This window comes from Carettochelys insculpta, chromosome 7 (genome assembly GCF_033958435.1).
Source record: "Carettochelys insculpta isolate YL-2023 chromosome 7, ASM3395843v1, whole genome shotgun sequence".
Lineage (NCBI taxonomy): Eukaryota > Metazoa > Chordata > Testudines > Carettochelyidae > Carettochelys > Carettochelys insculpta.
The window spans coordinates 39,924,973-39,951,618 of NC_134143.1; the positions used below are offsets into that span (position 1 = coordinate 39,924,973).

The following is a 26,646-nucleotide window of genomic DNA, read 5'->3' on the forward strand; positions in this document are numbered from 1 at the left end:
CACACTGACATGGACCCTGGCAGAGCATACCCCAGGCCACTTTCTACTTCCACCTCCCTCGGTACAGGGTCCCATTCCAGGTCTCCTAAGAGGTCAGGCAGCTATATGTCCTCCGGGTAAGTAGCCGCCAGCAGATCAGGAAGTTCGCGCATGTCCACGTCATCGGGCTAGTAGACTGGTGGCAGGATGGTAAGCTCAGGCTGGTCCTGGGCCCCCGGGCAGCTGGCAGGTTCACAAGCTCTGACAGGTCCGAGATGTCTGGGTAGCTAGCAGCCAGCAGGTTCACTGGCTCTGGCTGGTCTAGAATGTCCGGTTAGCTGGCAGCCGGCAAGTTCGCAGGCTCCAGGAGGTCAGGTCTGTCCCAGTAGCACGTCTGCAGTGGGGCAGAGGGCCCAGATAGGTCTAGGATCTCTGGAGAGTGGGCAAGCAGGAGGTTCAACTGAATCTCTGGGATCCTGCCAGCCGGTCAGCTCAGTGAGGGGCCTCCAGCTCCTGCTCCCAGGATCCTGGCCAGGCCCTCTGCCTCACTTACAGACCTCCCTTTTAATAAGCCCTTGCCCCGCCCCAGGCACTTCCTGCCTCCCATGTCAATGCCTGGTGGGCGGGGCACAAATGTTCTGGGCCCACCCACGAAGGCCTCCGGGAGGCTTTCCCTGCTTCTGAGGGGGTGGGGCCACACCACCTCACTTCAACCCCAATAGAATGGCTAGTTTTGATAAGTGGCTTCTGAGGGAATCAAGAATTCTAAGATTATGACTCATTTTTTAAACAACTGAAAATCTTGTGCAGCTGTCCCAATGTCTCAGCTTTTCTTCCCCACCTAGTGATGTGTCTGTCTAATCTTTAGACAAAACCAGTTATTTATGCTCTTCTGAGATAACAAGGAAGGATTTACATATTCCTATTCAGGTTGTTCAATTAACATTTGTCCCTATGTGAACCAGTAATTCCGAGATTTATGCTGACTAAGACAAAAGCTTGTTCATTCAACTTCTAAACAGGTCTTGCTAACTTCCTTGCTTCCTTTATAGTGTCATGAAAGGTCATTGCAAACCATCATTCCTTTTGTCAAGTTTGCCTGTAAAAAGATTTTATGCAAATTATTAACCATCACAACAGCACTGGGATATGACATACTTAGTAACTAACCTGAACCAGCTCATTTCTTATCTCACTGGACATCACTCTTGCCTGTAACAGACACTCATCCTCAGTATGGTGCATGTTTCTAGCTAGGTGACACCCATCACCTCAGGGGCAGAACAGACATAAGATGAAATGAGTGCACTAGGCAAGCCTATTAAGTAGTGTTAGGAGTGAATCCCGTCACCTGCCTATTTTTCTAAATTACAAACACTTTACATGCGTGACTATGAACAGCCAAGGCAGGCAAAACATGGCCTGCAGGTTGGATCTGGCCCATGGAACAGACAGATCTGGCCCACCACTGACCTGCAGCCCCATGGGAGCTTTAGGCAGGCTCCCTGCCTTGCGCGCCCCCACACGCTGCTCAAAGCAGCTGGCTGCAGGGACCATATGTTTCTCCGAGCATGGAGAGACACTGGAGTACTACCCCCACACCCAGAAACCAGCCAATGGGAGTGGCCTGGGGCACGCTTGTGGTACAGGTACACTTGGAAGGCACCCCCACCCTGGGGCAGTGGCACAGAGAGAACACAACCCACACAGCCAATCACTTTGAGCGGCGTGTAGGGGTGCAGAAGGTAGGCAGCCAGCTGGTGGCTCCTGCTGGGCTGCTGGCTGGGAGAAATCAAGGTAAGTGCCTACACCTGGACACTCAGCTCCTTGATCCCCCCCAACTCCTCTGCTCCCATTCCTGCACCAGGTGACAACCCAAACCCACTGCACACACCACCCCCCCACTCCTGCACCCATACCCCCTCCCAGATCCTGTATGCCAGGAGCACAACATAAACATGTGCATGCCCTCCCGTATCCCTGCCCCATGTCAGAGCCCCATCCCAGACCCTGCCTGCGCCCAGGCTCCCTGTGAGCTGAGCACTTGGGCAGCCACCCACGAAAGATTCAGGTGCCACCCAGCTGATTGGCAGAGCTCCAACAGCCACCTACAGTGGACAGCATGTATTTCTATTGGTGGTGCACACCCACACATGCCTTAGTGCATGTAACAAAACTTATCCCACTCATGGATGGAAGAAGTTAGAGGGAACACAGCCCTGCACCCACTCTTGCACCTCTCCTCATGGTCAGAATCCTCTCCTGCACCCATAACAATTCCCCCCCTTCCAGAACCTACACCCGAATCCCCTCTCCAGGTCACAACCCCCTCCTTTACCCAAACTCCCTCCAGACTTCACACATCCTCCAGCACCCCATTTACCTTCGCTGAGCTCCCTTCTATCCCGACCCAGCACTTCCTCCATTAATATCACTGAAGACCACTTGCCAAATTCTTGCAGAGGCGCCCACATCAAAAATTCTTGTCCGTCTTGATGTACAGGCTGCTCTGATACAGCCTGAGTTTGAGACATACCTTACCTCTCTCTGTGCTCTCATATTATGGCTACTTTCTGCTTTCAGTGCAGCCACTCAGCCCTACAATGATGAAGATGTGGTTCAACAATAGCCACTACAGCTATCTGAGTAAAACAAATCCAATTATAAAGATGCCAGTGCCTGGTTTGAATGCGTAATAGTCTGCACTATTGCTATGCATACTGAATTCTTACCGCAGGCAGCCCTGGAACATACATACATGGGTTTCTAAGTACGTTATTTGCTCCCTCCCCGACAGGCTGCAAAACCTGCGTATTTTTTTCACTTTATCAACAAAAGTATATTCAGACACTTTTTAATCGGAGATGTTGCAGGGGGCTCCATTTGCGGACAATTGCTATGCTGTGATATTAAATAGCCTGTGAATAAGAAACATTGTAAAGAAGAAACAGACAGGTAAACATTGTATTTGCATATAAAATACATAACTCATTTTCCTTGTCCCAAAAATCTGTATAAATCTCAATTCTCCCTTGTATTTTAAGGGATGACTGCAGAATTAAAGTATTGCAACTCGAGTTACCATCTGAGATGAAGGACCATGAACAAAACGAAAGTCACTGTCTCTGCCATACTCACAGCTCTTTGTTATTCCATACATCCTCACTGTCACAGCAGGCACTCTTATTATAAAAACACACGAACAGAAACAAATCTATTATTATTGTCCCAACACCACACTGATTTCTTTGTGACATTTCCCAAAACAACAGGTTTATATACTTTTGGTTGTGTGCAACATCACCATCCACTAAGACACAACATAAACTTCAAGTAGGTCACATCAAAGGCTCCACTTTTCCAACACGAATAGGGCAATGTGTCATGAGAAAATTTTGAAACCTGAGTGTTATGTTAATTGTTATTTGTTGAAAATCCTTCAGCAACAATTGCTTTTCTTTCACATATATACCAGCAATAATTTCAGTTCTAACCAGAGCCTGACAAGATAAGAATAACTACATCTTTTCCTGTATTGAGCTGATGAGTTTAGAGTTTTTTTTCTGTACTAATTTCCAATCTCACTCTGTCGTCTTACTTTCTATTCATTAATGCAAAACTGCATTCCCTTGTAACCAGGTCAGTTACGGATCACATTCTACCTTTCGATGTGTGTTTATAACTCCCACTAGAGTCAGAATAGCACCAATATGCTTTAAAACAGAATTTGGCTACTTTGTACTATTTTTTTTCTTTTGACTGAACCATTCCTGACTACTCTTTTACAACTCCAGTATAAGCATAAAGTACCATCATCAGTGTCATTTAATCAGAAGCTGAGAAATGCTAATACTGATCCATAAGGACTTTAACAAAAACTTCATTCAAGCATTTAAAAAGTTCAAAGTCTGACTTCATAATTCTCCTTGTTAAAATATGGTCTTTCTATATACTCCAAATACGTGACAGTGAGGAGGGAGAAACAGTAATGGGGAACTTGGAAATGGCAGAGATGCTTAATGACTTCTTTGTTTCGGTCTTCACAGAGAAATCTGAAGGAATGCCTGACATAGTGAATGCTGGTGGAAAAGGGGTAGAGTTAGTTTTTGAAATAAACAGAGAACAAGTTAAAAACCATTTGGAAAAATTAGATGTCTGCAAGTAACCAGGGCCTGATGAAATGCATCCTAGAATCCTCAAGGAGCTGATAGGAGAGGTAGCTGAGCCATTAGCTCTCATTTTTGGAAAGTCATGGGAGACAGGAGAGATTCCAGAAGACTGGAAGAGGGCAAATATAGTGCCCATCTACAAAAAGGGGAATAAGAACAACCCAGGAAATTATAGGCCAGTAAGCTTAACTTCTGTGCCAGGAAAGATAATGGAGCAGGTAGTTAAGGAAGTCATCTGCAAGCACTTGGAAGGTAGTAAAGTGATAGGGAACAGCCAGCATGGTTTTGTAAAAAACAAATCATGTCAAACCAACCTGATAGCTTTTTTTGACACGATAACAAGACTCGTAGATAAGGGAGAAGCAGTGGATACGGTATACCTAGACTTTAGTAAAGCATTTGATACGGTCTCGCATAATATTCTTATCGACAAACTAGGCAAGTCCAACTTAAATCGCACTGCAATAAGGTGGGTGCATAACTGGCTGGCTAATCGCACCCAGAGAGTAGTTGTTAATGGTGCTCGATCCAGCTGGAAAAGCATAACAAGTGGGGTTCCGCAGGGGTCTGTTTTGGGACCAGTTCTGTTCAATGTCTTCATTAATGATTTGGATATTGGCATAGAAAGTACGCTTATTAAGTTTGCAGATCATACCAAGCTGGGAGGGGTTGCAACTACCTTGGAGGATAGGGTCATAATTCAGAATGATCTAGATAAATTAGAGAAATGGTCTGAAGTAAACAGGATGAAGTTTAATAAAGATAAATGTAAGGTGCTGCACTTAGGAAGGAATAATCTGTTTCACACATACAGAATGAGAAAAGACTGTCTAGGAAGGAGTACAGCAGAAAGGGATCTAGGGGTTCTAGTAGATCACAAGTTAAATATGAGTCAACAGTGTGATGCTGTTGCAAAAAAAGCAAACATGATTCTGGGATGCATTAGCAGGTGTGTTGTGAACAAGACACGAGAAATCATTCTACCGCTCTACTCTGCGCTGGTTAGACCTCAGCTGGAATATTGTGTCCAGTTCTGGGCACCCCAATTCAAGAAAGATGTGGAGAAATTAGAGAAGGTCCAGAGAAGAGCAACTAGAATGATAAAAGGTCTGGAGAACATGACTTATGAAGAAAGGCTGAAAGAATTGGGCTTGTTTAGCTTGGAAAAAAGAAGATTGAGGGGGGACATGATAGCGGTTTTCAGATATCTTAAAGGGTGTCATAAGGAGGAGGGAGAAAACTTGTTCTTCTTGACCTCTGAGGAGAGAACAAGAGGCAATGGACTTAAACTGCAGCAAGGGAAGTTTATGTTGGACATTAGGAAAAAGTTCCTAACTGTCAGGGTGGTCAAGTACTGGAATAAGTTGCCAAGGGAGGTTGTGAAATCTCCCTCGCTGGAGATATTTAAGAACAGATTAGATAGATGTCTATCAGGGATGGTGTAGATAGTGGTCGGTCCTGCCGTCGGGGCAGGGGACTGGACTCGATGGCCTCTCGAGGCCCCTTCCGGTCCTAGTGTTCTATGATTCTATGATTCTATGACACACATATAACTCAAAATATATAACTTTTTCACAACACTTGAAAATCTCAGACCTAGCTGGAGGACATACAGTATATTTTTTGATTCCCTGAAGACTTTCCTGAAAGCAGAGAAGAGCGTCTTTTATGGAAAGTTCTATTTTCTCTCCCTGAGTAAGCTGGGCTTTTTCAAAGAACCTACTCCTCCATTTTTTAAATTTTTCCAGCAAGCTCTCACGTGGAACCTGCAAGGAAAATGCAAAAGAGGAAGACCTAGGACAATATGGGAAATGTCTACTGAGACTGAAGGACAACAACTGGAGTACTCCTGGAGCCAGCCAGAAGTTTTGTCACAAGACAGAGAGAAGTGGAGGAGACTTGTAGATGACCTATGCTCCATGTGGAGTACAAAGGTTAAGTAGTAGTTGTAGATTCTTAAGATGTTCTCTAGAGTTGGTGTTAATCCCACAGTTCTGCAAATCGCTGGTATAAAATTAGGCATTTTGTAAACATTTTGTATTGCACAAAGTCATTCCAGCAATAAGGTTAATTATCAATAAGTTAATGGGAACATTATTTAAAATATTAAGTGTTGTGACCTGAAAGCAGCTCTCAGAGAAATACAGCAAGTACTCTGAAATGGGTTTCACTTCAGTAATTGTGTTTTATTAGGAAAGTGCTGGAAGCCTCTATGATGAGGTGAACCACAAAAATCACTTTGGAGTTGTCCTCGGGTGTGCTCCTCATGCCACTGACACTTGCCTTCTTGGTCTCTGAGGTGCCTCATCATCCTGTACTTCTGGGACAGATCCTCTGGTCTCCCCCAGACTAGGCACAGAGTTGGGGTTACCATCCCACTGCAGAGCAAGCCACATCCTGAACCCACTCAGCTATAAGGACTCAGCACCCAAGAAACCAATCCCCAAATGGGACTAAAACCCCAAACAAATCCAATTTACCCTGTGTAAAAGTTATACATGAGGAAAGATTTTAAGGCCAGGTCAGCCCTCTCTATCAAAGAAAAAGAGAGGTTCACAGTGGTTGTTGCCCCCTCCCAGCCACCCCCCCAGTCACCCCATAACAATTATTTACACTGGGCTTAGTAATAAACAGAAGTGTTTTTATTAAACATAAAAAGTAGGGCTTAAATCAGATCAAGAAAGTTACTAAATTCAAATGAACAAAAATGCTTAACTAGTTCTAATCCACCAAGAAACTTGTTACCCACATATCTTACCCTAAACAATTGTTCTAAACTTCTTTTTCACAAAGGTAAGCATTCTCCCAGCTTAGTAATATCATAGAACTGGAAGGGACCTTGAGAAGTCATTGGGTCCAGTCCCCTTCATTCACAGCAGGACCTATCACCATCCCAGACAGATTTTTTTTAATCTAACCTGCCCCAGACCTTTGAAAGGCCCCCAAGCTTGAGCCTGATCCTTCCCCAGTGTTCAGTCTTAGATGTTTCCAGCAGTCATCTTAGGTGGTAAAAAGTGGGGTCTTCTGGTGGCTAGCAACACCCTGTTCTTTGTCCCTCTCCCCCTTTTATCCCTTTTGCCCAAAGGTGGAATTCTTTGTGCTTAGTTCAGACTTTTCTCACCTGAAGTGAAAAATTATCAGCTCCAAAATGGGTTTCAGCATCAGGTGCCCTGGCCATGTGTCTTTCTAGGACCAAACAGTTTGGACTTACAAGATAAACAAGGCTATTCACCGTTTGTTGACTCGATCACTGAGCCACCCAGGTTCTGGGACATCATTGATGGCCCTCATTAGCACATTTAGGATTATAAACAGATCCACACTCCATATTTCTAACTTCACATAAAAGAATGATACATGTACAAAAACAGGATACACTCATTCAGCAGATGGTAATATTAAAATTGATGTCACATGAAGTACTTAGTCTAAAGCATCTTTGAGTCATGCATATTCATAAGCCAAATTTCATAAAACATGGAGGTGGCCATGTGACAGCCTCATCCCTGGTGTGCCTTATATTACTTTTTGTGGCTTTGCCTAATCTATTTGGAACAATCCTACATTGTGAGGGGGAAATATGAATAGTCATCTCATTGTGATTTTCTATCTTTATATTTTTCAATACCTGCAGCACATTAGGCTGTGTTCCTGTCTGATCTCACAAACAAAGACTGGTGAACCTAGTTAGGAAATACATGGAGGAGCACAGGAAACACCTGCTACAGGAAGTAAAAGTTGGAGACTCAAAAGTCTGGATTCTACCTTTGAAGGCAGTGTTGAATCAATGCCCCACTCACATGATAAGTGCACAGTGTGACTGCACAGAGACATCATACTTTGGATGTAACAGAGGGGTAGCCATGTTAATCCGTGTCCACAAAAACAACAAGAAGTCCTGTGGCACCTTATGGACTAACAGATATGTTGAAGCATCAGCTTTGCTGGGCAAAAACCCGCTTTGTCACATGCGGTGTAGACTTTGGATGGGATACCAAATTACTGACCACTTATGTCATTAAAGATTCAGTGGCAGTTTTCACAAAGAGAAAAGCTATTCACCCTGGTAACTTGGCCAGTTGCGGATGGGTAACGCATTCTGCTTACATAAAAAAAAACTTCATTAATTTTGGTTGGTTAAAGTATTCTTCCCCTTCAGTAGTGCGTTGGTGTTATTGTGTGCAATTTTAAAATTACAGACTTCACCATTACAGGTAGTTGTATTTCAGTGGTAGGTGAAATGATTTATAAACGATGTGATTCCAAATAGCTGTTAATTCTTTTGGTAGAGTACCTGGAAATTCCAAGTTCTCTATCAGTCTGGACTCAATGAGAATCATATCTGTCCAAAGAATGAAACTGCAATGCATCTTTTCTGGCACCTTGTATTTCTTTTAATAGTGATTGAAAAACTCAGAAAAAAACCAAACAAACCCAAACATGAAAAACAATAGTATCAATGTTGGAAGGAAATGTCACACACTAAAATGGGAGAGAAGGAAACAGGTGGAGATCAAAAGAAAAGGCTTTGTTTTCCTTCGAAAACAACCTCTGAATAGGAAGAACCTATTAGTCTATAAGCACATTATGAAACTAGGTACAAATCTTTGATCTGTTGACAACTGATAGGTTATTTTCTTAAAGAAATTATGTACCATGAACCAAAGAACAACAGACACATCTGAAATAAATGGACATGTTCCCCACGCTCAGCGTCCAAGTTTGTCTTGCTGAAGAATCTATATCAAATCTAGTTGCTCAGTAAGTTTCTTTTTTTTTTTTTTTTTTTAATTTTAAGGCATCTTTGAAGCTATGAAAAAACCTGCCTCTCTTGTCTCCCTAGCAGAGCAAACCGTGGAAGAGCTGTGAGATTACAGAGACAATCTGCAGGGATTTCCAGGCCTGGTACTGCTTGAGGTCACGCCCATCGCAGTCTAGGCAGGCAGTTTCCATATTCCTCTCCCATAACCACTGACTTTGTGATGGGTAGGAGAATTACAGTCTTTACACATTTCACCCCTCCCCTTTATAATCAATTCCAAACCCCACGAGTTAACATACAAATGCTCACACTGATCATATGCCACGACTTGCCATTTCCATTCTGTTCTTTCAAAATCTATCTCCTATCCACGGACAAAGAACTGAACATCAGAATCAGGAAGGCAGCTACTATTTTTGGCAGACTTATGAAACGTGCACGGAACAATCCTAAGCTGACAGTGAAAACAAAGATACTAATCTACGAGGCATGTGTATTGAGTATGCTGCTATATGGTTCTGAGGCATGGACCACATCCCTGTACCAGGAGAAAAAAATTGAACAGCTTCCACCTTTGCTGCCTCTGCAGAATTACAAATATCAACTGGCAAGATGAAGTTTCAAATGCAGATGTCCTGTCAAGATCTGGCATACCCAGCCTCATAGCACTCCTCAACAGCAGAAGACTACAATGGCTTGGTCATGTGAGAAGAATGGGTGACGAATGTCTTCCCAAAGAAATCGTCTTTGGTGAACTGTCATGTGGGTTGAGAACAAGAGAAAGACCAAAGCTAAGATTCAAGGACAAATGCAAAAATGCCATGAAAAAATTCAACATCGATCCAAAATCCTGGGACTGTACATCATCAGATCAAAACACGTGGTGATGATTGCTAAGACAGGGCACATCATCTTTGTATAGTATATGTGCAAGCCACGCAAAAGAACTTCATCTTAGAAGGAAAAGCTCTCAGACTCAAGAATGCAGAAATAGACTGACACGTGGTTATTGCAATCGACTGTGCAAATCCATTGGATGGATAAGCCATGAGAAAAGCTGCAGACTCAAACACTGTCCATAGATCCTCACTACTGCTGCTGCTTACCACCACCTCTCAAGACGGAAAGGGGCCACAGAGACAGTGTGCCCATAGAGCACTTTAGTTTGTAAGCCATATGTTGCACAGGCAGAAATGAGCCACAAACAGAAACCATTTCTTGTGAGGGGCACATGGCCTTTAAGCAGCTCACTCAAGACTGCTTGTCAGGAAGTGCCAGGACAAAGTTTCACATTCAGGGAATTTATGAATATGTAAGCACTGGGAATGTTTGAAGAAATAACTGCACATGAAGACAGAGGATTAGCCCAAAACAGAAAGAATACTAGAGCAGGCAGTAAGTAGGTTAGATGCACAGAACTAAAGGTCTACAAGAAAGGACAAAAGGGAGTGTGTCCATGATGATAAAACTAACAAATACAAATCTTTTATATAAAAAGATTATGTCACATCAGAGCTGAGGAGGCAGGAAACCAACAGAATAGCTGCATCATGTATTTTTTTCTTTTATTGTTACAGGTTGAACCTCTCTCATCTGGCACCTTTGGGACCTGACTTGTGCCAAACAAGAGAATTTGCAAGACCATGTGTGGTCAAATATTGTCTAGCACACTACCAATACTTCCACCGCTTACTGGGCTCTTAGAAGATATTTAGGGGTACATTAGTACTAAATAACAGCACAGAACACTGACAGCCAGGACTGGTGGATGTAAACAAACTTTATGGGATGACAGGAAACTTGGCCACAAGCATGATATGTGGTCATACGACAAACTAAAATCATTCCGGATTACAGATGATGCCAGACAAGACAGGGCTGGACTAGAGAGGTTCAACCTATAGTAGCTACACTGAAATAGGCAAAAGAAAGAAAGCCTGAGCTAGCCAAAGAGAAGGAGATAGTAAGTCAATGAACTGTGAGGCAGCACTCTTGGGGCATGTCTCCACTTCAGTTATTTTGAAATAACAGCTGTTATTTCAAAATAACTTTGCGAGTGTCTACACTACGTGCATGCTTTTTTGAAATAAAATTCAAAACAACAGGTACCTTATTTTGAAGTCAGTAAACCTCACTGCAGGAAGAATAATGCCTACTTCAAAATAGGCACAATTAAGACATGGAATAGCACTATTTCAAAATAAACCATAATGGCATGTAAAGGCACTATTTTGAAATAGAGCTATTTCAAATGCTGTTTTGAAACAACTGGGTGCTATTTCAAACTGCATTTTGTGTGCAGCTGGGCAATTTCAAAATAAGATATTTTGAAACAGCTATTTCAAAATATCTTATTTCAAAATACCTTTGTTGTATAGACATAGCCTTAGAGATTAGAGAGTCATCTTTTAAGAAATTAAGGGATTAATAATAAAAAAACTTGAGAAGGGTCAAAAAGGGCCTGAAAAGACAGAGGGAGAGAATGACTGGCTCTATCTATGAATTTACCCATGAACCACTTACAAGAAAACTGCACAAAAGCTTACATATCTCCCACTAAGTACAATCATTGGCTACGTCTACACTAGAAGCATCTGTCTACAGAAGTTACTGTTGGAAGAGATGTTTCAGCAAAACTTCTGTTGACAGATCATGTCTACACATAAAAGCAAATCAATCTTTTGATTGGCTCTGTCAACAAAAGAGCCTCCCAGAGCATCTACGCAGCTTTTTTGTCAACAGTTTCTGTTGACAAAATGCATTATGTGTGTAGATGCTAGTATAGACGTAGCCATTTGGCCTATGGATTAGAAAGTTTATAAGAAAAATATTTGACCAGGCAGGCACTTTAGAAAAGATTATAGCATTGAGTACCAGATTACAGGCTGTGGAATGATAATAAGGGGGTGCGAAGTGGACCAAGTGCATCATGTTCCTTCCTAGCACCCAGCTAAACTTGATCAGTGAGCCATTCTAAGAAGTTGTCACAGGTTTGCCACCATGCACAATCATATGTCTACCTGTTAGCCAACATCTAAAACAGCATTAGTAGAATCTGTCGGTGATAAAGGTTGAGGCATTGCCAATATGGGGGAGGACCGGAATGTCATACAAAAAGATCTAGACCACCCTGAAAAATAAAGTAATAGAAATGGGATGAAAATGTATCATTTAAAGTGCAAGTTAATGCACTTAGGGACTAATAATAAGAATGTTTGCTATGGACTTACTAGTTGGAAGCAGAAGAGAAGAACTACCTGGGTATATTAGTCAATAACAAGGTGACTGTGTGCCACCAACATGATGCAGCCATGAAAAAGGCCAATGCAATCCTAGGATTCATTAGGTGAGGTATTTCCAGTTGAGACAGGGACATTTTATTACCATTTTACTAGGTATTGGTGGGACATGATCTGAAACCTTATGTGCAGTTCTGGTCTCCCATGTTTAAAAAAGATGAATTCAAACTACTAGGATGACCTGAGCCACGGAGAACCTGCTTTACAAGAGGAGACCTACGAAGATTTTCTTGCTTAGCCTACCCAAACAAAGGCTGAGGGGACATATGAGTGCATTCTGTAAATACATCAGAGGAATCAACACTACAGAGACAGAGGAGTTATTTACTTATTTAAGGGCCAGTGTTGGCATAACAACAAATGGATAAACTGGTCATCCATAAAGTTCAGACGTGAAATTAGACAAAATTTTCTAACCATCAGAGGGGTGAAGTTCTGGAACAACTTTCCAAGGAGAGCAATACATCTCACTTATTTCAAGGCTAAGGTTGGTAAGTTTATGAATGATATGATGGTATAGCTCTTCCACAGCTACTAATAGCAAATATCTCTACTAGACAGAGATGGGGCACTAGATGGGAAGGGCTCCAAGTTACTACAGAGAATTCTTTCTCAAGTGTCTGGCTGGTGGTTCTCACCCACTGTTCTGGATCTAACCATTCACTATATTTGGGGTTGGGAAGGAAATTCTTCCCAGGTCAGATTGGCAGAAACTTGGAGAAGGAGGGGGAAGGGCAGAGGAGGTTCCACCTTCCTCTCCAGTGAGAGGCAAAGGTCACTTGCTGTTCTGAACCAGAGTAAATGGTAGATTCTCTGCAACTTGAATTCTTTAAGTAATGACTTGAGGACTTCAGAAACACAGACCGAGCCTACATGGGGGTGCACAAGGTTCTGTGGCCTGCAGTCTGCAGGGGGTCAGACTAAATAATCATGATGTTGTTTTACGTCTCAGATTCTATGAGAACCACACAGCCAACTTTAACCAGGTGGTTAGCCTGGTCATTTGTCAATAATATATCAGCCTGTGAATGCTGAACACAGAAAAAAGAGACTAAGAAGCATCAAGCTCTTAAGGGACTCAACAACCATCCCCTTATCCTATTATTCTACTCAGTCCAGTTAACTAGATTCTAGTACCAATAAACCTTATTAAGTGAATCTTTTTAACCTGAACCAGCTTATTAGACAAGACATCAAAAGAAACAAGAATGATGTAGTATGTGAAGACAGAGATTCTAGCAGAAGTAGGTTTAGCTGAAAAAACATGAGATGTCATAGCCAAAAATCATTTTTGTCCAATTCAGTTCTTCCCCTGAAATGTGCAATGTGAAATGTGTTTGCTTCTGGAAATTCTCCTTTTTATAAAAGCAAGTTTCATCCCTTCAGAGAAGAGGAAATGTTACTATGTGATTCATGTGAGCAACCACATGACTAAATTCTAAATATTGAATAATTGCTTAAGCACTAATACTGGGCTGTTCTCAGATAAGCCATAGGCACATATATTGTATGCTCATGAAAATGCTTTGGCAAAAAATTATGAACAAACAAGTTTGTACACATTCCAATCTTCTCGTGGACAATTCATGAACAGAAAACAAGGACAGAGACAATAAAAACATTGCTCGTAAAATAGTTCATCCTTAAGTGCAGCTTCAGTTTCTTCCTCGCTCTCTCCTTAATCCCCAATGATTTCTAACTGCCTTTCTCATTTTGAACGTGGAAAAATATTGTAGACATCTCTAGCTATTAACTTTCTTTTTGAACCAATGTTGTGGTAGCTTAGAAGCCGCCACTGGTTTATTATTAAAAAGTTCACCTGCAAATGAATAATGCAGCACAATTTAGATATGTTTTAAAAGTCTGTGGGCCGTAGCCAGTTCTCAGGAATGCACGTACATTGATCTTCACCGACTTAACTGAATGCTCCTTGTGGAGATGTGAACTACTTTGGAGCATTTTTGGTTACCCATTAAGGAGCCATTCCCAAGAGGTTATACTTCAGGAATCCTAGACTTTTGACCCAACTGTGGTAATAAATAGAATGTCATGAGACCTGTACAACTATCAACACTCCTTGTCTTGTGTACGTATGCTACATCTAATATATATTTGTATCTTTGGATATCCAGCTCCTTGGGGCAAAGATTGTGTGTTTTGGGAGATTTAGACTGTCCACACTACAAAAATAACTATGAAGTTGCTTACTTTGAAGTAAGCAACTTGGAAGTTGCGCATCTACACACACCCTACTTCGAACTTAAACTTTGAAGTAGGGCACTACTCCATTCCTGGGACTTTGAAGGACTTTGCAGTTGGGCTCCCTACTTTGAAGTTAACTTCGAAATAAGGGAAAATGTGTGTAGACTCCCTGCTGGCTACTTCGATGTAGTGCCTAACTTTGAAGTTAACTTAGAAGTTAGTTCCTAGTGTAGACGCACCCTTAATGTGATATATTTCACCAGATGTAAACTGACACATTCACCTGTACAAAACTGCCTCATGCTCCTTGTGAGGCAAGTGGCCTCCCTTTTTGCCCTGAAATTTTATCTTTAACATATGCTTCATGTGTTTCACAAAGCCTTGTGATGTTATTCCCCTTGAGAGAACGACTGCATGCTGGTGTACTTCAGTTTTAAATAAGATCTTAGAGCTGATTGCAGGAAACTACGCTTTGATATATCACTAAAGTGCTTCATACGCACTCTATTCTGGAATTAATTGCAAAAGGACTTGCTCCTAACCAGGCTAACCAAATGACAGCCCTATATTCCAGGATATCCAAAGCACCTCATGGGCTTTACTCTCTAGTCTCAACAAAGCACCTACAGAAAGCAGGCCTTTGTGATGCAGTCTAAGAATTTCCCGTATGAAAGCTCACTTGGAAGTGTGTTATTACTACTGGCAGACAAACAGCTGTTGAAAACTATACCAGAAAGTATCTGGATGAAGGCTTCATCCCATCTCAATATCAGTTATGCACAGATGGGTATTTTTGCCCAAAGCCATAGGCAGTGAGTTGAATGGGCCTGTGGTATTCCTGGGCCTGCTTTATCAAAGACCGGCACCTGGATCTCCCTCCGCTACTTACCCCCCAGTTGCTCTCAGATGACTTAAAACGGGCCAGGGGCTCTCGCTGCCACCACAGCAAAGCTACAGCGGCTTCCGCCTGCCCTCTCCACTTGGCTGCCAGCTCTTGAATCCCTGCAGCCAGGGGAGGGCATCTGTGTGCTATCCTTGCACTCATCACATGGGCAACGTGCACAGCAGCCTGCTTCACTGCACCACGCCCTGCCCGGCCAACCTAGTGAACTCTGCTTCCCTGGAGCTGCTTCCCACTGCTGTGAAGAAAGGGAGCTCAGTGGGACGGGAGGGCACAGAGCAGCAGAGCTGAACAGACTGCTGCACGCACCACCTGTGTGGTGAGTACAGGGCGTGTGGGACAAGGGCAGTGACCCCCTGCTTTGCCGCTGTCCACAATTGCTGCCATGCCCTGCCTCAGGTAGTCCCTCCTCCAGTCCATAGGACGGCTGGGGCAGCCACCATGGGGCCCCCATACGAACAGGGCCTGGGGTGGTCGCCCCAGTTTGCCCTACGGATAGGACAGCTCTGTGCACACTGCTGGATTAGAGCATGTCCTCTACGGACACAGTGCTTGTTTCTGCAGGAAATAGGCTCTTGCTGGCGTGCACAGTGATGCCTCTGTTGTGCAGCGTTCCCTGCCAATTTTCATCTCGGCCACATGCAAAAACCAAAACCAAACGGAGACAATGAAATGGTTCTCCAATAACTTCCTGTGCTGAAGGTTGAGCAATGTCACATGTCGACCGCAGAAGGCAGTGCCTGTGGGGGGTAATGACATACTGTGAATATTTTTTGCTCTTTGTAGTTCTTTTCTCCATGCTGCACACAGCACATTCTTCACGCTACAGAATACAAGTACATGAGAGTAAGGAATCCAACAGAGTCTCCATTTCTCCTTTTGGCTGAAAATATGAATGTGACCCCAGCATGACGAAACAGAGGGAAAGTGACTGAAATGATGCAGACAGGGAAATTAGCAAATTTAAGCCCCAGTTCAACATTAATCTCTCCGTTCACACCACCAGACAGGGGCTTCCTGGGACCGCAAATCAGTCCCTGAGGTGCAGAAGTTACTTAACTGAGTATGAACCAGGCCCTTGCAGAGTGGATTTGCTGCTTAGACTCTGGTCAACTGGTTTTCATTTCGTGTGTCTTGGCAGAGGGATTATTTTAAACATGTATCACCACTTAATAAGCTAGATGTGTATTTGGTCTGTCATCTGGCAAGGTACTGCTGCAATTTGTTTTTATTTGCATTGTGTCATGACTGTATATGGCACGTGATAGGCTTCTGAGCCTAGAAGAGACTACAGCTCTAATTAAATAAAAACCTTTGTTTCCTATCTTTTAACAAGCTATCAATCCATCAGAGGACCGTCCCTCTTACCCCTTGACAGCCTACCTTGCTTAACAGTCTTCGGTAAGGAACCCCGTCAAAAGCTTTCTGGAAACCTAAGAACACGGGATCCACTTGATCCCCCTTGTCAACCGCTGTAGCAGGCTGGGACTCCAAAGTGCAGCACCTCCTGCTGGTCTCCCTAGGAATCAGCTCTTCAAGCCTTGGAGCTCCCCTATTGACTGGTGTCTTGCCCTCTGTTACCCGTCTTCTCCGATACTGCAGGGCCTGTGTCCCTCCCAGTCCCCAGTGGTCCTCCCTCATGGAACTGCCCTGTGGCAGTGCCTCTGCACTCTGGGGTCCAACCCTCCCAGGGACCCTGAAAACCCACATCCCCACCTTGCTTCAGTGACCCACTGCCAGTTGTCATCTAGCCCCTGCCTTAGGGGCAAGTGCAGTCTCAAATGGCCACTCATCATTGACAAGGGACTGGACCTGCCACCTTCTGCCTCCCTCTGTGAGAGCGGCACCTCAACCTGGGAGTTTGCCTGGCCACATCTCCCCAGCTCTGCCTGTCTTTCTCCAGGCCCGCTCTGTTTAAGGTACCCCCTCTAGTTTCCCAGCAGCCAGGTCACTCCTGCTCCACAGCTGAAGTAAGAGTGTTCTGTTCTCTCCTCCAACCTAGGAACCCCTATTTATATAGTCCAACAGCCTCCCTAGATTGATTTTAATTCTGGTAGGGTCAGTGAGGGTCAGATGCCCCATCACAACCACTTTGAAGAACTCCAGTAAATTGGTGAAGTAGGATTTCCTTCCACAAAAATCATCCTGACTCTTCCCCAAAAAATTATGTTCAGCTCAGTGTCTTGACAATTCTGTTCTTTACTATAGTTTTAGCTAGTTTGCCTAGGGCTGAAGGCAGGATTACCAGCCTGTAATTGCCATGATCACCCTTAAGGTATTTTTAAAACTTGCCATCACATTAGTTATCCTCCAGCCACTTGTTACAGAAGCTTCTTTAAAAGATAGAGTACAAACCCCAGTCAGTATTACTGCAATTTCACATTTGAGTTCTTTCAGAACTCTTGGATGAATGCCATCTGGTCCTGATGACTTATTATTGTTTAGTTGATAAATTTGTTCCCAAACCTCCTCTAATGACACCTGGAAAAGTTCCTCAGATTTGCCACCTAAAAAGTATGGCTCAGGTGTGGGAATCTCCCTCAAGCCCTTAGCCTTGAAGACCGATGCAAAGAATTCATTTAGTTTCTGCACAATGCCTTCATCTTCCTTGAGTGTTTCTTTAGCACCTCAATTGTTCATCGGTCCCATTGGTTGTGGTTTCTTGCTTTTGATGTTCTTAAAAAATTGCCAAACTCATGAACTTCGTTAGTTTTGGCTGGCTGTTCTTCAAATTCTTTTTTGGCCTTCCTAATTATACTTTTTACACTTCATCTTCCAGAGGTTATGTGTCTTTCTATTTTCCTCACTAGGGCCGTGTCTACACTAGCCCCAAACTTCGAAATGGCCATGCAAATGACCATTTCGAAGTTTACTAATGAAGTGCTGAAATACATATTCAGCGCCACATTAGCATGCGGGCAGCCACGGCACTTCAAAATTGACGCAGCTCACCACCGCGTGGCTCATCCAGACAGGGCTCCTTTTCGAAAGGACCCCGCCTACTTCGAAGTCCCCTTATTCCTATGAGCAGATGGGAATAAGGGGACTTCGAAGTAGCTGGGGTCCTTTCGAAAAGGAGTCCCATCTGGACGAGCCACGCAGCGGACGAGCCGCATCAATTTCGAAGTGCTGCAGCCACCCGCATGCTAATGAGGCGCTGAATATGTATTTCAGCACTTCATTAGTAAACTTCGAAATGGCCGTTTGCATGGCAATTTTGAAGTTTTTGGCTAGTGTAGATGTAGCCTAGGAGTGAACTTCCACTTGTTAAACAATGCCTTTTTATCTCTCACTGCTTCTTTTACTTGGTTATTAAGCCAAGGCAGCACTTCTTTGATTCTCTTACAATATTTTTAATGTGGGGTGTACATTTAAGCTGAGCTTCCATTATGGTGTCTTTGAAAAACTTCTAGGCAGTTTACTGGGATTTCATTTTTAGCATTGTGCCATCCAAAGTTCCAATATATATTGGAGAAGAGTGCTCATGGGAATGCGAGCACAGCACTCAGTGGGTTTAAGGAGAGGTGAAGGCCAGGGAAGAGCTCAGTGGCCACATGATAACATCAAGGGGCTCAACAGCTCCTTGGCCCCTAACCAGAGCTGGAAATTTGGCCAGGCTACCTCTCCAGAAGGACCAAGGTGTAACCGAGTCAAAACTGAGTAGCGTTGTGACCTTGTGTGCCAAATTGCAGTACTGAGCATGCAAATATGGACTGGTCGCCCCTCCGAGGAAGAATAACCCTAAACCTCTAAAGTTTTATTATGCCCATCTCATTCATCAGCTGACATTGTCTCTCTCTCAGTTCCAGCCCAGCTGCCCCTTCCCCAAGATGGGTTCAGGCTCAGTTGGAATAACAAGATTTAAATTGTGTAAAATACCCACTTCTGGCTCTGAGTTGCATTTTCATAGTATTTCTGCACTTGGTCTTTCAATAGCACTGAGTTATACATAACATTAAAAATCCAGAAGCAATACAGTAAACCCCAGTGATAAAGAGTACAGCTGAAGGGAACCAAACGAAAGCATTGCTTGGTTTGTTACAAGTGCTACAGCACAGAAGAGCAGAGTACACTACTTTATGGAGAACCTTGCAAGCAAGACAGCTCAGCGCACACGCTTTGCAGCTTACATAAACTCTTAAATGCAATCATTTACTGCATGACAGGCAACTAATCAGGTTTAACAGGGATAAGCAAAGTGATTCTAATAAAATCATATACACCTTGTGGTCTCATGCTCCACAGCAGCTCCACAACTCTCAGAGGCAGTGCAGGTCTGGCTGGCAGGAGAGGCTTTTGAGCCTCCAAGGGCAGACGGATATTTTGGCTAAGTTATCTTGCTGCTGAGCTAAGGTTTACTGCCTCTGAAGTTTGCACAACTCCCAAGTCTGCAGGTAGTGAGTGCCAGATTTGGCTTCAACTATTGAAGGAGACCTTTCACAGGTATATTTGAATTCTGCAGGGCACTGTAAAATGCAGCCTGAGCTATCTGATCTCAGGTATTGATCACTGTTAGCTAGGTACCATATGGTAACTAAATGTGTGCAGAGTTTGTTATACATGACATGAACCCTTCCCAGTGAAATAAGAACTGGCTGTGTCTTGCTTGTACAAAAGGAAGAATAACCCTATACCGCTAAGTTATTATTACGCCCCTCACTTTGTAACTAGAGCACAGCTCCTGAAGGATCAGTCTGAAGGCTAGGGATGATGGGATGCGTCCTACAAAGGGAAATTTAAAGATGCATTTGTTTTGCACTCGTGGTAAGGGATCAATGCTTGCACTCCTCACCTAGTTTTCATGACAACAAAAACTCTCATGGAAGCCAATGGGCTGCTGCTAACGTCTTTGTTCATGCTATCATTTGTAAGGAGGGCAGAGAAGAGTGGGGAGGGAGCAGCAGAGAGAAGTGGATGCTACATCCTCTCCCAGTGGAGCTGCTACATCCAGAGCAGCCATCAGTGCTCTCAAGAGCTCCCAGCAGCATTGTGTCCCCCTGCAGCACAATCCACCCATAGCTGCTGCTAGGCTGGGGCTCCTGCACTCCAGTTGAAAATCCAGCCCAAGGGAATTTTTGCCATCATGAAGATTGTGTAAGAACTGCAGAATTTTACCCACGATACCCAGCAGGAGCCACTTATATTACACAAAGGGAAGTGAAATGCACTCAACTGTAGACCTTGAGACCGCAACCCTGACTAAAATCAAAAGGGGAATAAATATTGGCTCACATTCTCTGGGTCGCCGCATACAGCTGTGCCCGAGGTCCTGTGTACTTGAGACCAATCAAGGCAATAAAGGAAAAGAACTCAGCATCTACAGCTGCTTCCAGAACCAGTGGCCCAATGCATTCCAGTGACAAGCACTCAGTTCCTATCAGTGTGAAGAGCCCCTCTTGCACGACAGGAGGAATTGTAAAGCTCCCATACCCAGACCCGCTGAGGGTGCAGGGGTGTAAAAGGGGTAGTAACCCCCAGGCCCTTTTAACATGCCACAGAAACACCACTCTGAGTGGGTGTGGCTATGAGGGCATGGGTGATGGGGTAGCACTGAGGACTGACTGCCATTGGCCCCACCCCTTCTGTTCTTGGCCCCACACCTTCCAGGGTGTGGAGCTGGCCCCCCACCCCACCCCTCCCACTTTATCCTGGGACCCACAATGGTTGAAAGGGATGCTACTAATACCGCAATAAATGAAGGGTACAGTAAATGTCTCCTGGAATGGATTACAATGATCACCAACCACCATTCAAATAAAATCAGGGAGGACAAACTTTCCTAGCTCCTTGACCTAGGCAAAAAATCCCATTGTTGAATATACATATAAGCATATGAGTGTGGTCACCATAACTGCACACACCTAGCTATTAATCCTGCACCAAATGATCCTATGAGAACATTGGAGCACTCAATGACTTTTGCAAGCAGATAACTAAGGAAGGCAGTTCCATGTGCCTGCCTAAACATATACAAAACACTCTCCTTATAGGTTTGATCTAAAGAATTTCAGCATCTGGTCAGCCTTAGCAGTCAGTAAAACTGTATTTTGAAAGCTACGTGTTAGGTAAAAGTATGAGATGAATACTCAAACTCCAAAGCTAGACAGAATACTTGGTTTACAAGCCCTGCCTCCCTGAATTTTTGTAGCTAAACCAATTCTGACAAAGCTTTGTAAAATAAAAACGCACTCTCTCGAACTGATATTTTATTTCATGCCATTCCCAGTCATAACTTTAAACAAAACTTAATGAGTGAGTTGTAAAGTGCTTATCAGTAAAAAGGGTGTTGCAATGTGCTCTGATAAAGTAAAATATAAAGGAAAAATAGGGTCTGAAATAAAATAGCAGAGAAAAGGAACAGATAATACTACAGACTACTTGTGAGAAAGATTGCATTGTAATGATAAAAACAAAATTACCTCCAATAAAGGCATGACAGACCTATTAGGAGCAAAATGTAATCCTGCTATACTTCATTAAGTTTCATGCTTTCCCTGTAATTTCCCATCATTAAAGGAAATATTATTTCACTTACTCCCCAGGAACAGACCTATAACAACAAATACAAAGTGGCTGCTCCAACTAGCTTGTTAATTTGATAAAAATCAATGCAGTCTAAAGGTTATCACGCAAACATACTTGAATTCATCCCAAATGTTTCACTGTGAGTCTATGTTCCAGAAATTTTTGATTAAACAAGTTTAAAGTAAACTAATGGCAAATTAATCAAAAATCACTAGTTCAGCCAAAACTCGTTATAAGTATTCTCATTTTACTTTTTTGTTTTTAATTGAATTATCAAGTGTACTAATGATACGTAAGTACAAATAAATAATTATTTAAGCTTTATAGATAGAGCCCTGCTAATCCATGGACAGCTGCAGATCATTATTGTTGATACAGATGTAGATATCAAGTTTGTATCTCCACAGGGCTCTATTTAAGGCATAAGTACATTTGAAGGTATTTGCACATATATATTATTTTATACTCATGGGCTCACTCAGTCCTGAAAGATGTTGAGCACTCAACTGCTCATAACACTGAAGAGCTCCAGAAAGCAGGCAGTGGGACTGGGCCTTATAGAGTCACCATTTTTATTTTTATACTTTTAATAACCTGTCAAATCATATGGGCCACATTAATCCATCATCAATTACTTTCACTGATTTCAATAGGACTATGTCAATCAGTAAAGACCATGTGTAGCACTAAGGTTTAGCATCATCAAGTCTTTAGATAATGGACTGACAGAAAGACAATTAAGGCTCTGCACACATTACATACAGCAAGGTCACGACATTGGCAAGTGCCACATTCACGAATTCAGTTATTCGTGAGCAGCCTCACTTCCCCAGGGCTCGAGGCGGGGAGCACCAGCAGCCACAGCTTCCCTGTGGCTCCAGAGCTGGGAGTGCTGGCAGCTACCACCACTTCCCCAGCTCCCCATGGCCCCACCACTGGTCTCCATCTCCCCTGCTGCTGCCCAGAGCTGCCCGCTCTATTTACAAAATTCAGCATCCACAAGGGTTCTCAACACTGAACCCTCACGAATGTCACAACCCTACTGTACTACAAAGGCATAGCTCCTGCTGCATATGCTCCAGTGTTCACTCTTATATTTGAAATATCTCCAGAACTTGGAACCGTATATTCACACAGGTGTCACAAGGAACAAGAGAATCACATTCAGTGATGCCACCTGGGAATTTGGACAGTTGAACAACAACTGGTCCTGCTAGCGACAGGGAAGCCTTCCCCAACTTCTCTCCCGCTCCTTCCCGGCATATAAACCCCAGATTCTATTTTTCTGCTCTATTCATCTGAGGGAAGGTGTTTCACCCAGGAGAGCTCAGGACCTGATCAATGTGCTAGTCTTTAAGTGTATGTCTACACAGCACCCTAACCTCGAAATAAACTACTGATTCGTGGTACACAATTGCCCAGCTTATTTTAAGTAGATTTCAAAATAGGCTATTTTGGCATGTGGCACTGCTCGGCAGGAGTCACATGACACAGCCTGGCTGCGAGCAGCAACCCTCGGCCCTGGCGTGCCCCAGGCCTCTGCCTGGGAGGCCCAGGGCCCAACACCCTTCTCTGCACTGCACCAGTCCCTTGGCAACCCCCAAGATGCACAGCATCCAATGGCAAGCGGGCTGCCAGGGCTCCACTATGAAATCAGCTGGGAGACCTCGTGGGAAAGTGGCTGTGTAGACAGAGCCGACCTAGGCTGTGTAAATGCAAGTGAGGGAATGGCTCTGCAACGTGTGTTTTGAGACCCGTACTAGCGAGTAAACCCAAAGCCATTAGCTCCATGTGCTGCCCTCCCTGGGACTTGCTCCTGGCAGCTCTGGGTCCTGCCCTTGGCAAGTCAGACAAGCCAGCCTGCTGTTTCCCCTGCTGGGGTTCCAGTCAACTCTGCACGGCGCCTCGCCCAGCTCACAACAACCCGGATGTCTTCCCAGGGCTACACACAGGGAAAAGCCATTTTCCCACGAGGTCTCCCAGCTGATCTCACAACAACCCAGATGTCTTCCTGGGGCTACATACAGGGAAAAGCCACTTTCCCACGAGGTCCCCCAGCTGATCTCATAGCAGAGCACTGGCAACCCGCTTACCACTGGCCGCTGTGCGCCTTGGGGGTCACCTCCTGCCACAGCATCACCAGCAGGGCAGGAGAGGTGAGAGCAACTCTTTCCTCATCACACAAGCAACACTTCTGCTCTAATCCTCCCCGGCTGCTCTTCCTCTTCCAGCCCTCTACAGACACCCCACACACGCCCTTTTCTCACATCACAACACACCCTGCTAGCTCACACATCCCCCCACACCCTTTTCTCACATCACAACACACCCTGCTAGCGCACACATCCCCCGACACCCTTTTCTCACATCACAACACACCTTACATAACTCCAACACACACACACACACACACACACAAACTTTTCCCCATCACAGCCCTCAGCACACTGTTAGCTCACACATCCCCAACACACACACACACACCCTTTTCTCCCATTGCAAACCTTACAACGCACCCCATTAGCTTACACAACCCCAACACACACGCACACACACAGATGCCCTTTTCACCCATGGCAACACATCCCATTAGCTCACACACCCTCTTCTCCCACTGCAACCCGCAGCAACACACGGTTAGCTCCCACAACCCCACCACACACACACACAACCTTACCCCATCACAACCCTCAGCAACACACCCCTTAGCTCACACACCCCCTGCCCCCGCTCTCAGCAGGGTCGGTCCAACTCCCTGGAGGGCCGGTGGGTGCCGCGGTACCAAATGACACACACACCCCTCAACCCCACAGGGCCCCCGCCCCAGCGCCCAGCCCGGCGGCGCTTACCGCGCGTGGCTGCTGCTGCTGCTGCGGCAGCGGCGCCGGCTCCAGCCCCGAGTGGCCGGGCGGCTCAGGGGCACGCGCAGGCTCCTCCTAGGGGCTGCCCGGGGCAGATCAGCCGCGCGCCAGGGAAGCCGCAGCGAGGTGACAGCGAAATCCTGGCCCCTAGATCGCCGGAACCGGATTACACCAACCCCCCGGCCCCCGGCTCTGCTCGCTCCGACGGGGACAGACACCTTGAACCGCGAGGCAGAAGAGCCAGCTCCGAGCTGGCGCGTCTCCCAGCCGGCGGGGGAGGGGCGGTCAGTTTGCACACACCCATCTGCGAGAGCGGGCAGGGACCTCGGCAGGGCACCGAGTCCAGGCCCCTGCGCTCAGGAATGGTCCCCGCGAGGGCTGCATGCGCGCCCCTCGGTTTAGGAGGCTAATGCTCAAGCCGCCTACCTGTGCTTCCGGAATGATTCCAGCAGTGCTGCTCCAGGCCCTGCAATACACAGCCCTGGAAGAAAACAAAGCAGCAGAAATGCAGCACTTTAAAGACCAAGAAAAGGATTTATTCAGGGATGAGCTTTTGTGGGACAGACCCACTTCTTCAGCTCGGGTGAAGTCATCACCAGATAAATCGTTTCGCTGGTCTTCCAAGTGCTACGCTTCTGCTGTTTTGTTTGGTCGGAGTACAGATTAAGAGGGCTACCTCTGTTACGGTTCAGCTCCTAAAGAACTGACCTACAAAGCCAAAAAGCAGTCAAGTAGCACTTTAACAACTAGCAAAATGGTTTATTAGGTGAGCTTTCGTGGGACAGACCCACTTCTTCAGACCATAGCCAGACCAGAACAGACTCAATATGTAAGGCACAGAGAACCAAAAACAGTAAGCAAGGAGGACAAATCAGAAAAAGATAATCAAGGTGAGCCAGCAAACGTTTTCCTCTCAAGCACGTTCCGCACTACTTTAAGCAGCTTGTAAAGCACTGGAGACATTCCCATGGATTTTAAGATCCAAAACCTGTCCAGATGAGCAGGCTAGACACAGATTTATTCACAACAAGGCTGGTCACTTTCCAAAAATGTATTATACATCCCAAGATCACATTTTGAATCTAATCTAAATAAGGCCAGGATTCAGCACAACAAAGTCCTATCTTCTGGTTTTTTTCAATCCAATTTCCTCAGCTGAGTTAAACTCAGTTAAGAGTCTCCTCTAACAGCCAGTGTAGATGCTCTTCATCTGAACAGGTCCTGCTGAAGCCAGCCGATCAGTTCTAAATACTCTGAAGAGGCATCTTCACTAAGGGAAAAAAAGTGTGCAGTGAGGTGTGGAGGTTACTAGATAACACATGATAAAATGTTAATGTGGGCACAGCAAGTGTAAATTATCTGGGGTTCCCATATTTGAGCTTTCAAAAAAGAGGATACCCCTGAAAAGGGAGCATATCTGTATCAGCATCTACCCACTCGTGTTGTATTAATGTATTAGATATACTACAGATGGTAGACGCTGATACACTTCCTTGCAGGGGTGTCCTTTTTTATATGGTAACCCTAGTTAGCAGATCAAAAATAAACAGCAGTGGGGAGCCAAGAGTTACCTCTGCGTGCAAACTGCAGTGTCCACATTAGGACTGTACCAGAGAGGTAGCCGTGTTAGTCTGTAGCTTTGAGAACAACAAGAAGTCTTGTGGCACCTTATAGACTGACATATTTTGGAGCATAAGCTTTTGTGGGCAAAGACCCACTTCATCAGATGAAGCGGGTCTTTGCCCACGGAAGCTTATGCTCCAAAATATCTGTCAGTCTGTAAGGTGCCACAAGACTTCTTGTTGTTCATTAGGACTGTACAACATTAGCTAAGGCAGCAAAAAGATACAGGGGCTAAAATAACCCAAAGGAAGAAACTCTCCTTATTTGTCCATCTAGACATGGCCTAACTTGGCCTTGATAGCTGAATTAAGAAGGGTGTGCATGT

General features: G+C 44.6%; 1 protein-coding gene across 2 annotated transcripts in view; it reads right to left on the bottom strand.

The window, feature by feature from the left end:
- SLC16A12 (solute carrier family 16 member 12) overlaps positions 1–24,825 on the bottom strand; it is a 56,532-nt gene extending 31,707 nt beyond the window's left edge. For both annotated transcript variants that reach the window (XM_074999537.1, XM_074999538.1), the window contains exon 1: positions 24,687–24,825. The gene's annotated coding sequence lies outside the window, so the exon portion shown is untranslated. The remainder of the gene's footprint in view (positions 1–24,686) is intronic.
- Positions 24,826–26,646: the final 1,821 nt, after the last annotated feature.